The 12,669-nt window shown below is 41.8% G+C and overlaps 1 protein-coding gene across 1 annotated transcript in view; it reads left to right on the plus strand.

Moving 5' to 3' along the window:
* Nucleotides 1–12,669, plus strand: part of SORCS2 (sortilin related VPS10 domain containing receptor 2) — a 549,270-nt gene that overhangs the window by 423,694 nt on the left and 112,907 nt on the right. The gene's annotated exons all lie outside the window — the stretch shown is intronic.

Here is a 12,669-nt window from a genome sequence, read left to right on the forward strand (position 1 = left end):
GGTCTAACTGAGTCCTGTAGAATAGGTTGGTTCTGCCCTCTGATTTTAAGGGCTGTAGTGGTGGCACTGCACTGTTTGTCTCTTTTCTGGAGCTCTTGAATTTATGCCTGGTGAAGGACTGGAAGAGCTACCATGAAAGCAAAAAAACATTTGCTGGGGTTTTATGAGTTTCATACTTGCCAAGTTCAACAGCAGGCCAGTCTATTGTTGATCAGCTCTGCCCTCCCCAGGTGTCACTACAGTTACAGGAGAACGACAGCTGAGAATTTAAAGGAACTTAAGGATGATTTGGCCACACAAAATTCTAAACAAAATGTATAAAAAAGATTCAGCAATTGGATAAAGCTATTAAGAGATGATGACTCATGTCATTAGAAAAAACCAGAAATAAATCCTGCTGAAGTGATTATGGGGTATTTGAATTCCCCCAGTCACCCTGATTACTTCAACAGAACTTCTGAAATGTGCCTCCTCCCCTAAATTCTCATATTCATTGCATACTTTACCAGTCTGCTTTACAAAATGATGACCCAGGTGACACTGACTCATTGTGGTTTCAGTGTGTGTTTAGGAAATCTGATCTTATTAGAAAACTATCTGAATATTTTAATGACCTTAAATACAATGTGGCAACCTGGCTAATGCGCAGACATTTCTGAGGCAGGTGGTGGTGTACAACAGATAACTATTTCTTCTTTGAGTGGATACAGACATGTATTCCACTTAAGTATGTGCATGTCCAGCAAACTGGAGCTGGAGACTTTTTCCTAGGAATAGCTGTAGACGAGTAGTAGTTGCACTGCATGGCCATAACCCCGCCCCTGCCTATATGAGGTGACCCCACCCAACTCTCCTCAGTTCCTTCTTACCGCCTGTGCCAAGAATTGGAACTCTGTGTGGTTGTAACCTCGAAATTAGTCTTAGACTAACTTTTATTCTATTTAGTTGGTATTAGTGTCAGTTAATTATAGTAGCTTTTTCCCCCCGGTGATGCCCTCACAAGGGTTCAAACACTGTCTTTTGTGTGGAGGAGTGATCCCCACATGTGGTGCCTCTTTGGCTTGATGAGGCCCACCTCAAAGAGCATTGTTTGATCTGCAGGTCATTCAAGAAATGGACTCAGGTGGCCCTGGACCTTCATCTCAAGCAGCTGCTTGAACAAGCCATGCGGCTTGATCCTGTACTGACGCCCTCATCAGGCCGATGATCACCCTTGGGCTCTGAGAACGTGGCTGCTTCATATTTGGGAGCAGGCGCCTCTCCAAGAAGGTGGAGGAGTTGGTCTCCATTGACTGCACTGAGGAAGAGGGCACATGATGGGACCAACTGAGACCACCACAAGTCTCAGAGTGACTCTTCTGCCTCCCCCAGGAAGAGTGCAGACCCACATAGAACCAGAAGTGGCAGATGGGATGGCATGGGTACCTCTGACCCTTCCCCAGTACCAATTGTCTCGGGTTCCGGCTACTGAGTGTCCATTGAGTTCAGTACCAATGAGGGAGATGCCGGTACCAGCTATGTCCATGTCATTAGCGTACCAGGCAGCTGCAGACCTCCTCTGCCTTTTGGCTCTGATCTCCCTGTTGGTCCAGGACTTTTTGATGGAGTGAGCCGCTGAACCCTCGTTTTGGTCAGCACCACATCCCAGCACTCTCTTTCCAGTAGTGGGCGTAGAGCTGATACCAGCACTGATACAGGGCACCCCAGTACTGGGCACATTCTTCCCTGGGGACTTTCACTATTCTTGGCATCAGTGTGGTTGGGTGCTCTGGTGCTGCTATTCATATTGGGACCGTACTGCCTCCATCTGAAGCATCGCTACCTGCCTCGTTATGGGCAATGGACGAATCAGATCACCTTCTTGCTCCCTCAGGTCTTGCTCTGCTCTTGTCGCCGGGATCCTGAGTCTCTTCTGTGCCCGAGTTGAGGGCATCGTCCTCCCGCTGTGCATCATCCTACAAATGCCAAGGACAGCTGAAGGATTGTTATGGTCCCCAGCATTGCCTCGTGTTGTGCCTCGTGGTGGGGATGGAGGTCCCTGGCTGGGTGCCTACTGGCCATCAATGCCCTGTCCATATCAGTGGGACACACCTTGTTTGCAGAGGTCCAGATCTTCATCTTGTTCAAAGACAAAATCACCCACCAGATCTGCAGTTGTGTCCACAGGTCAGCGACGGGGTGAGATACCAGCTATCTTCCTCCCTATGGAGCCTGCGGAGCCCTCTTGTCTGGGTAGGTCATCCCTGGGGCAGGATCCAGCCTTGACTCAATTAAGACCTTTGTCCTCATCTCCAGATGAGGCTGTACTAACAAGTCCACCTCCTCTTGTATACTAGAGGATTTTAAGATTTATCACAACCTTTTGCGCCATGTCCTTGGGCATCCAGGCAGAGTTCCTGCATGAGAACGCCTACAAGTTGGTGGACATTTTGCAGCTGTTTGCCCCTGGGAGAGTTGCCCTCCCGATCAACAATGCATTTCTGGAGCTGGCTAAAGCCCTTTGGAGTACTCTGGCTTTGGCACTGCTGACGGAGAAGTGCATGGACAAGCACTACTTTGTGCCGGATTTGAAGGGTTCTAATCACATACAACCCCAAATTCCCTGATGGTGACAGCAGTAAATGATAGGGCCCAGCAGTACACATTCAAGTCCACCCCGAGGAACAGAGACTCTAAGCGGTTGGATCTTATGGGTAGGAAAATTTACACGTCCTCATCCTTACAGATGCAAATCACTAACGAGCAGGCTAATTGCTCTCCAATTAGCTGTCCAATTAAGGAACTCATGTGTCCAAGTTTGCAGACCTGCTGCCCGAGGTTTTACCGGAGGAGTTTTGGGCTTTTGTTAAAGAAAGCTGCTTGGTGACCAGAACATCCTTGCAGTCTGCCCTTGACATTGCGGACATGTTGGCTAGGGTGATGGCCTTTGTAATCACCAAGAGCAGGGCTTCCAGCTGTGTGCTAAGAAAAATTCAAAGACTGCTGCGCTGATTGCCACACTCCCAGCTGAGGGGGAGACGGTGCCACAGAGCTCTGCTGGAGCACTTCCCTTCTGTTTCACACAACTATCATCTAAACATACTCACTCAGTCTCATACACATGCACACTCACTTAGCCACACCTGTATAGAGCACTATGTTAACAGAAACCCCCCTGTATTTCAATAAATAGATTGGGCTACTTTTTGGCTAGTTTTAAAGTACTTATGGTGATGTTAAGTCGTGCACAGGTAGTATATATTATATATTGTGTGGATGCAGCCCATATAACACATAGACAGCTGCATCTGCAGCCCACAGTGGTAAATAGGTGGAGAACCACTACCCTAAAGAAAGGAATAGCTCCTACAAGAGAAAGCGGTCCGGCTCAGGATTCAGGCAGTCGACGCACCCTCCTCCGGCAGCATTGAAGTGCCCCTTTTGACTCATTGGTCCAGAGCACTGTTTCAGTTGTTGTTCTTCCTGACTCTCACCCCCGTACCTCTTTAGGGACAGATTGGCCTACTTTTACAGCGCTTGGGACCTGATTACTTCCAACAACTGGGTTCTAGACATTGTCAGTCTGGGTTATGCCATCCAGTTAGTCTCCACACTTCCTCTCCATCCTCCCTCCATGTTTCTTTTCAGGGACCCATCTCACGAGAGTTTGCTTATCAAGCAAGTCAGCTCTTTGCTGGGGCTGGGAACGGGTGGGAAGAGACCCATCCTCAACCTTCTCGGCCTCAGTAATCATGTCAGATATGAGGTTCCGAATGGTCACTCTTGAGTATCCTCATGTTATCTGAGAACAATTGCTTCGTTGCTCTGGCAGTAGGCCAGGATGCCTACTTCATATGGCAATTCTGCCAAGCCACAGGAAGTTCCTTCACTTCATTGTAGGAGAACGACACTTTTCAATCCATGGTCCTGCCATTTGGCCTCTCTTCCACTCTGGGAGTCTTCACCAAGTGCATGATTGTGGTTACTGTGTATCTCAGGAGACAGGAAACCAACAGCTTCCCGTACTTCAACAACTGATTGCAGAGGGGCAGATCCAGAGAGGAAGTTCTCACTAAATGTCAGCACCACTTTTTGCTTGCTTGATTCTCATTCTAAACACGGGAAAGTCAACCTTGGCTCCCACTCAAAAATCAAGTTCATTGGGGCCCTGTTAGATTCCACAAAGTCAATAGCGTTCCTACCCACCATCTGTTTACAGGCAATTCAACGTTTCTGCTCAGTCTGCAATCCCAGCCTTCCATTATAGTCTACACAGTCCAGATGTGTCTGAGCCTGTTGGGCCAAATATCCACTTGCAAGCAGATGGTCCAGTTTGCAAGGCTGCACCTCCACCCCCTTCAAATGTGGCTCAAAATGGTCTACTCCCCCAACCTTCATCCATTGTACAGGTTGGTTTGCCTCCCTCCGCTAGTCCTAGCCACCTTGCAGTAGTGGATGTGCCCACAGAATGTTTGGGAGTTCCCTTCACTTGGCACTCACCGACCAAGGCAGTTGTTACTGACACTTCTTTGCTGGGTTGGGGGGTACACCTGGGCTTGCTGAAGGTACAGGGACACTGGTCAGAGTGGGAGGCCTTGTTCCATATCAACGTGCTGGAGCTTCAGGCCATCCACAATGCATGCTGTGCTTTCCGGGACCGTATCAGACACTCAGTGGTTCACATAGTCACTGAAAATACCATCACATTGTAATATATGAACAAGCAAGGGGGAGCACACTCCAGATTGTTCTGCTAAGAAGTGGTCAACCTGTGGCAGTTTTGCATCCAGAAGGACGTTACTCCAATAGCTGTCCATTTACCCGGGGAGCCAAATCATCTTGTGGACTATCTCAGCTGGTATTTTTATTTGAGTCATGAGTGGTCCCTGAAGACGGTTTCCTCCAGGTCATCTTCCCATAATCAGCCTGTTTGCTGCAAGGGAAAACTGGAAATGTATCCTGTTTTGCTCTCAGGGAGTCGGGGTGGAGGTGTCAGTCTGGGCTCACTCTCCTATGCCTTCCACTGTAGCTGGTGAATGACTCTCCTATATGACTTTCCTCCAATCCCGATCATCCCTCAGGTCATCTCTCAAAGCAGATTGGGCCAAGTTTATTCTCATATCCGGTGGGGACGAGACAGTGCTAGCTCTCCAAACTTCGACCTGCTAACTAAGAAATCTGGCCATACTCACCATCCCAGGAGGATGTGAGTAATCTGTACCCCTACCCTAAAGATCTCCTTCTATCCCTAATAGCAAGCGATTGGTTTATGCTCTGAAACATAAGGTTTAATCCCCACTCCAATAGTCTTTTTATTAGCATTTAATTAATATAACCCTGAATATTTTTGTTATCCATATAAACATCAAATCCCTCTTTGACTCTTCCTAAATTCTTGGCCTCAACAACATTTAGTGGCAATGAGTTCTGCAGTCTAATTACATGTGTTTTCAAAAAGTATTTTTTTTAGTTTTATCTTTCAGTTTAATTGAATATCCCCTTCTATTTCAAAGCGTAACAAACTGTGGCCGTATGCATTCAGTTAGTAGTGTGAATCGAAATCAGGACCTTCACCCCCAAGAGTGCAAACCACTACAGCTTGAGTTAGAGGAGATCTCCTTTTATCTATGAATAAGTAACAGGTTGTTATAGTTGCTGCGTGACAGTCAGAAGAAGAAGATGCACATGAATACATAAATTAGTTTATTACAAGATCACCAACTCTTTCTTTTTCCCTGAGAGTTTTTGTTGCAAGCAGACATTAGATAATTCAGTCATTACACAAATGCTCACCTGTCTTGTTCAGAGAAACAGATGTTATTAGATACCTCGTTAAAAAACATAATGCCAAATTCGTCCCTCAAGAACATCCAGACAACCTCACTGACTTCCCTGGGGCTGTGTGGTGTTAACAGAATTTGATCCGGTCCTACTTTCAGTTGTGCACATTAGTATAAGTAAAAAGCAATGAGAAAGAATTAGCATTTTTTGTGGCAGATCATTGTAAATGTTCTAGAGGAGCTACAAACATGGGATTTTCTTTTAACAAGAATATACCTGTTAATTACTTGTTATCAATCAGAGCAGTCACACAGGACTAATAATACTGGAAGAGATGTAAGAACTATCCTGCTCTCCAGCAATCTAGTTAGTACAAGATATGTTGAAAAATTGCTTTGTAGTCCTGAGGGCTTTTTGTCAGCATACTTAGCTCCCCCACCCCAAAATGTGATGGGCCTTATGAAAGGCATTATAATGAAGATGGATTTGAAGTGCTCATTTTCATCCTGTTAGGTACTGTGCAAATAGTTTGGTGAAACCACTCTTTTTTTTTTTTTTTAACTCAGTAATTCCAGAAATAGGCTGACCTTGTGAAGCAGAGTCTATATATTAAAATTTTTATGCATAACAGTCAACTTCCTCCCACACTTTCAGATCCAGTTAACATTTTTATGACACCAAAGAAAACAAATTAATATTTATCACTTTAGATAGTGCTGTATGAATTATCAACAGTGGTATTTTATTTATGCTTTTAATGTGGTTGTAAACTCCATTCCCAGGTGAGACCTTACTAGATGAAATGCTCTCTGGACTCTGCCACTTAAACTTAAACTTTACCCCACCTGGACTTTTTCATATACATTGAGTATTGCATTAGAGAAATAATAGAAATTGTGGAAATGTAGAACTAGAAAGGACTTCAAGGAGTCATCTAGTCCAACACCCCACTCCCTCCCAGGCTCAGTTTAAGTATACCTAGATCATCCCTGCACAGATGTTTGTCTAACCTATTCTAACCTGGAGATGTGCTAGTCTGACCCACTTCTGTATGTTTCTTTAGCTCTAAATCTGAAATTACTAAGAAAATATCAGTTACATGATAAATACCTGCCATCTGAGGGAAGGATTTGGCTATGTCTCCTTTGCCATTGTATTATTAACAATGCCACGGTATAGCACTATGAGTTATTTGATTCAAGGACCCCTTACATAAATATCTGTTCTTAAAGTATGTTCTGGTCAGTGCCTTCCAATGTGTGCTGTCCAAGAGGTCCAATATTTTGGTGAAGCATGACAAGACAGCTATTTCCAAACAGAAGTTCTACCTAACCTATTAGCTTTTCAGTGTAATAGCAAGAGTACTATTTTTTTTTCTCACTGGGGACAGTCAAATCAAGAGTGTTTTCTAAAAATCTCAGTTCAAGTGAGATCTCCAAAAAGATCAAAATGTCAGTAATTCAGAATTGGAATAGCCACTTGCAACTGTATTCATTTTTCTTGATTTTCTAAGCAGATATTTTGTTATTAAAGCTCCTTCTTCCAAAGAATTCAATTTATGTTCCTGTCAGTAAAATTCCTCTGGGAATTGCTGCTGGTCCTTTGTCGCTGTATGCTGGGCAAAATTTTTGGACTAATATTTTATTCAATGAAAAACATAATTTTGATCAACTGAAAACTATTTATGAATTTCACATTAATAGTTTCAACCATTCACAAAATGGCCAGAGGAGAAGGCGGAGAAAGAAGAAATGGTGATGGTGCTGCCATCTGCCTTATAACTTTTAGTCCAATACATAGGGTTCTCACTGGGAATGTAGGAAACCCTAGCTTCAAATTTTTGTTCTGGAACAGATCTGAAACAGATCTTTTCAATTCACTGAAAAATATCAGATTTGGTTAGATTCCAAGCAATTTATTTATTGATTTATTTTCCCGGAATTGCCACTGAACTGAAAAATTAGTTATTTGTTCAGCTGTACTCTACACTTCCCTTTGGTGACTGATACAGTGACAATCTTCTTGTGCATGTTTACAATATATTTCTTGCATCATGCTCCATTATTTTTCAGAGTATTACAGAGCAATTCACTTAAGGAAAAAGGTTGCTGTAGACAAGCAAGGTAACATCCAAAAATGTACAGATGTTATCATAGTCTAAAACTGGGTGCAACATTTCCAACTTAATTGAGAACAAATATTTCATAGTTTCAGATCCTGAAAAATAATGGCATCTCAGTCTGCAGAAAGAAGGGAGAAAGGGTTCCTGCTTTCAGAATGTGGTCCACATGTAAAGTAGCTAATAATTGACTAATTAAATCAGGTTGCTAAGAGTCAGACTGTTCTACAGGTGTGCAACATAAGTTGTCTTCAGTCATTGATAAAATAATTTAGCCATGTGAATTCCTAAATACGAGTCATATGTTGGAGTCCAGCCGTTAAAATGTGATTCTACATTTAAAAGTGGCTCTGTAAAAATGGCATTATGGGGTAACCTGATTATTGTCTCTGTTATGTTCATATTAACTATGCTCAAAATTACCAGTAACTTTTTTTTCTAATTAACAGCTCTGTCTTTCTATTTACTTCCTCTAAAAATCTCCCATTGACCTAGCTACTGCCTCTAGAGGACGTGGAGTACCTATGCCAACTGGAGAAGCCCTCCCTTTGGCATAGGTAACGTCTTCACTGAAGAGTTACAGTGCCACAGCTTCAGTGTTTTAAGTGTAGAGAAGCCCCGAGTTATAGAACTGGATTTTGACAAAAGCTTGGGAATGGACAAGAATTCCACCTCACAAGAGGTAAAGGAACAAGGCCTGAAATCTGAGGGAATATGCTCAGAAAGACCAGGAAGGAGACAGACTTGCAACTACCCCTTTAACCATGACACTAGGAAGAACAGGAGGAAGAAGATGACATTTAATTGAAATAGAAGTGTTACATAGTCATTCGTAAGTGTGGCTGGACAATTAACCAAGGGGGGAGAAAATGAGAGTGCAATATTATCTGGGAGTTGTCAAACAAATTGTCTAGATCAGCAGTTTAGATGGGAACAGATCCAATAAACATGTCACATTCTTCATAGAATTGAGCATATAAACTTACAGGAAGACCCAGCTTTCTATGGTATTGTAATGTACATCTGAACTGAATAATAAGAAGCTCAACCATCACTAGAATTTTCCCACAGCATCTTTAAGTTATTAGCAACCCCTAGCTAAAAGCCAGCATAAAGAGAGCAGTATATCTATCATTCATTGTTTTTCAAATGCTTTCAATTTTGGCTTGCTAAATAATTCTTGTGTCCTTTGAAACTTCTCCATTGTAATTTTCCCGGATTCCACAGAAATCTGCCATTTGATAGAAAACCTCTTAGCCATAGAGATTCCTTTGGCTGGAAGAAAGCTTAGAGATAACCCTCAAAGGGACAAAGTAGAACAGAGCCTGTCAGGAAATGCATTTATAAGAGACCTCCTTTTTCGTTTCCCAGTGTGTTTTCCCATCCTCTTGAGAATAAATGAAAAATGGAGAGCAAACATTTGTGACTGAAATGTTAATGATTTATTAAACTGGAAACTAGAAGGCTCTCTGCAGTTTATTATTAAACTTTTAATAAAATACTAATAGCAGCAGACACAGTTTATATTTTTAAATAATAAAAATGACTGACAAAACTAAATATTTGATTAATATGAAGTGGTTATGTGAGACATCAGTGTAGAGCATGTATATAACTATACTAATTCTAGAGTCACCTAAATGGTGTTCCAAACTTTAGGGTTGTTCAAATCTCTGGTTTGGTTAAGTCCCATCTTTAGAGTTCCTGGAACTTTCCCTAGGTATTGCTGGAGCTCACATCAATACACACATAATAAATTTAATATACACTGTGCTGCCCTTGCTGTATTCCTATTATTTGCTTTAGATGAGTGTTATTTCTACATGGTGTTATTACAGGAGACAGGTCATTTTTCTTTAACAAAACCCAACAGGGAGAATGGCATGTATTTCAGTGGGGCCATACACTTTTTAAGCAGCCATTACCTACTACTGTGGCCTGTCAGAAATAGGTTGTGGCTGGTGTCTGAGTTTGTACATGAGTAATAATGCAGTTCTAGAATCTGGTGGCTTTATTTCTGTTTCCATATCTTGAATGGAACGTGACGTGAATGCTGAAAGTTTTTGTGCTTTTTAATTCCTGAAACCCACTTTAGTAAGTTGCGCTGCACTAAAAAGCGTGTGAGTATGTGTGTGTTTGTGAGAAATTCATAGCCTTTAGGATAGATGGACAGGGAGCAGTGACTTATAAGGCATTCAGGCCTTGCTGCTTATGCTGGAATTTCTCACTGAAAGCTAAAAATGGTAACTGCAGTGTTCTTGAGAGCAGCAGCTCAGGCCTGAGCTAAGAAGTCAGTCGAGTTAAACCTTCACAGCTTCTCACTGTGGCTTATAAAGTTCCAGTCACTTGGTAAAGCAAAAACAGAGATCACATCCAGTACAAATAAGCAACATTTATTTTATAAGCAACACTTTCTAAAGCTCTTTGCTCTTTGCACCAACTCTGCACATATTTTAATCTAATTTGTGTCCTTAATACACCTACTTAATGAGTTTTAGAAAGGAGAAAGAGCTCAGTGGAATTTACCTAGCATTGGTAAGCACAATTATTTTTTTCTGGCTCCAGAATTCTTTGAAGCCTTTGGGACATCAGCAATTTCTAGCTGCAGTCTCCATCCACCCTATTCCCCCCCAAGACATCGGAGCAGTTTTTTAAAGGAATGTTACATGACCTTGAGGTCTCCTTATTGGTAAGTTTGTAGAGGCGTGCAAAATCCCTAGAATAATGTCATTGGTATGAGCTCAGTTTAACCAAAAAAAAAAAAAAATCTATTTGTTATTGGACAAGGGTTTTGTTCCCTCAAAACATCTTCCCTCCCTCCTGGAGGCAGGAATCACACAGTCTTCAACTTTTCTGAATTACTGCCTGAGGCAGGGGTCCTTCTCATCTGGAGAAGCTGAGAAGCCATCAGCTTCCAGTGACTTGAGCACCTGACAAAGTTTGTACAAAATACCAAAGCTGGAGGCAGCATGGCAAATAGAACGTCTGACTTTGAGAATTTTAAGCAAGTTACAAGCTCAAAAGAACTTTGCATATCCAAACAGCTGTCATTTTTCAGTATGTAGTGAGGACAGGATTTCCTGTTACACATAGCCCATAGCAGATGTAGCTTGTAGGGCTAGTCCTGCCCCTCAGGCCCTGTCAATCTTGTATGATAGGGAGGAGGCATACAAAAGGGAGGAAGCTGCAGTCAGCGGTGGTGGTGGGGGGACAAAAATTGCCCTAAGCAGCAGACTGCAGGAGTGACTCCAGAAGCCACAGAGGGAACTCCTTGCCAGGGACCTGCATCCCGACCCTAAGGAGACTCTAGCGGACTCTCAGGGTAAGACGGACAGGCTGAAACTGACTCAGAGGTCCAACCGAAGTGGTTTCTTCAAATCTCCCCCTACATTGGCAGCACTGTAGACTCACTGACCACCCCTCTTTGCTGAGAACAGAGGGAGGGAATATCCCTGAATATGTTCGAATTTGTGGCTTTCATTTTGATCCCCCATCTAGGGAGACTTAAGAATGCCCACAAAGGACAGAGTAACCCCCCCCCTGGCAAATAGTACGGAAATGAGGCCTATGCTGGGACCACCCAGTGTAGGTAAATGGGCATGGTCAGATCCTCCCATCCTCTAGGAGAGGAACTGCTGAGGACTTTGTTACAGTATCTCTTTAAAATTTGGCTCAGTAGAATTTTTCCATCTCTAATTTTTGTAATTGATTCTGTGACTCATTAAGGTACAGAGAGCTGATGTTTAATATATTAACAGTTCGCCTCCATTTGTAGAGAACAGATGAGAACTAGAATTTCAGACTTTTGTGTTAAGCAACTTTAACATCAGTGGAGTTACACATGCATACACAGGTTCTGAATTTTTATTGTTACATTTATTTAGTTGTTAACTGTAAATGAGCCTACTTAAAAAGAAGTGTTATATGCAGAGGAGCTATTTGAAAGTTTCTGCTTAAATTCTTTTTTTCAAAAATGGAGTTCTTAAAAAAACGAAACTTTGTTTTGTTTTGTTTTTAAAAAAGAAGTCTATATTGGAAATTTTCCAATATTTGCAAAATTTTCCATGATACCTTTTAACAGTTTTTTTTCCAGAATCATGTTAAAATTCATATCAGATTTTTTGTTTACTGAAAAACCAGTTCATTTATGAACAAATATTTTTAATAGTTTTGAATTTTTTTTGATAATTTTGGTTAAAATTTGTTGAAAATAGCAAATATGTCCATTTAAACCCTCCAAAACCAAATAACTTCCAAATGTTGAGTTATTTTGAAAAATCATTTTCTGTATTTTAATAAGCTATCATAAGCAGGTAGCATATCCATTATGGTAATAGTGTGTTCATTATTTTAACAGTCTGTAATCTGTTAATTTAATTTTATTTTTTAAAAGCCATGAAAGTCATTGATGGCGACCTTACTTCAAATAAGGTGCTTCTAAATGTCACTTAGAACACTGAGAGAGTCCAAACATTTCCTAGTAATACTTTGTAGTTGACACATTCATCACTTTTTGAGGGTTAAATGTCCCTGAGGATCAACTATGGGGCATATCCTCAGCTAGTGTAAATAGTCATAGCTTCATTGAAATCAAGGTGAAGGTAGGTCAATAGAAGACAGCAGGAAATATTAGGTTCTCCATGGATTCTACTGGCTTTTTTTACAATTTTGGTTGTCCTGGAAATAGTTGGCCAGAGAGAGAAGTCCCTCATGTGGAACTTGACTGTTCTTCCATATATGAATGAGAATCCATCTATATCTGCTGGTATAATGGAAGATAATGAAGTGGG

Source organism: Emydura macquarii, unplaced genomic scaffold (genome assembly GCF_026122565.2).
Source record: "Emydura macquarii macquarii isolate MOO-44397 ecotype Brisbane River unplaced genomic scaffold, CSIRO-AGI_Emac_v2 contig_1768, whole genome shotgun sequence".
NCBI lineage: Eukaryota > Metazoa > Chordata > Testudines > Chelidae > Emydura > Emydura macquarii.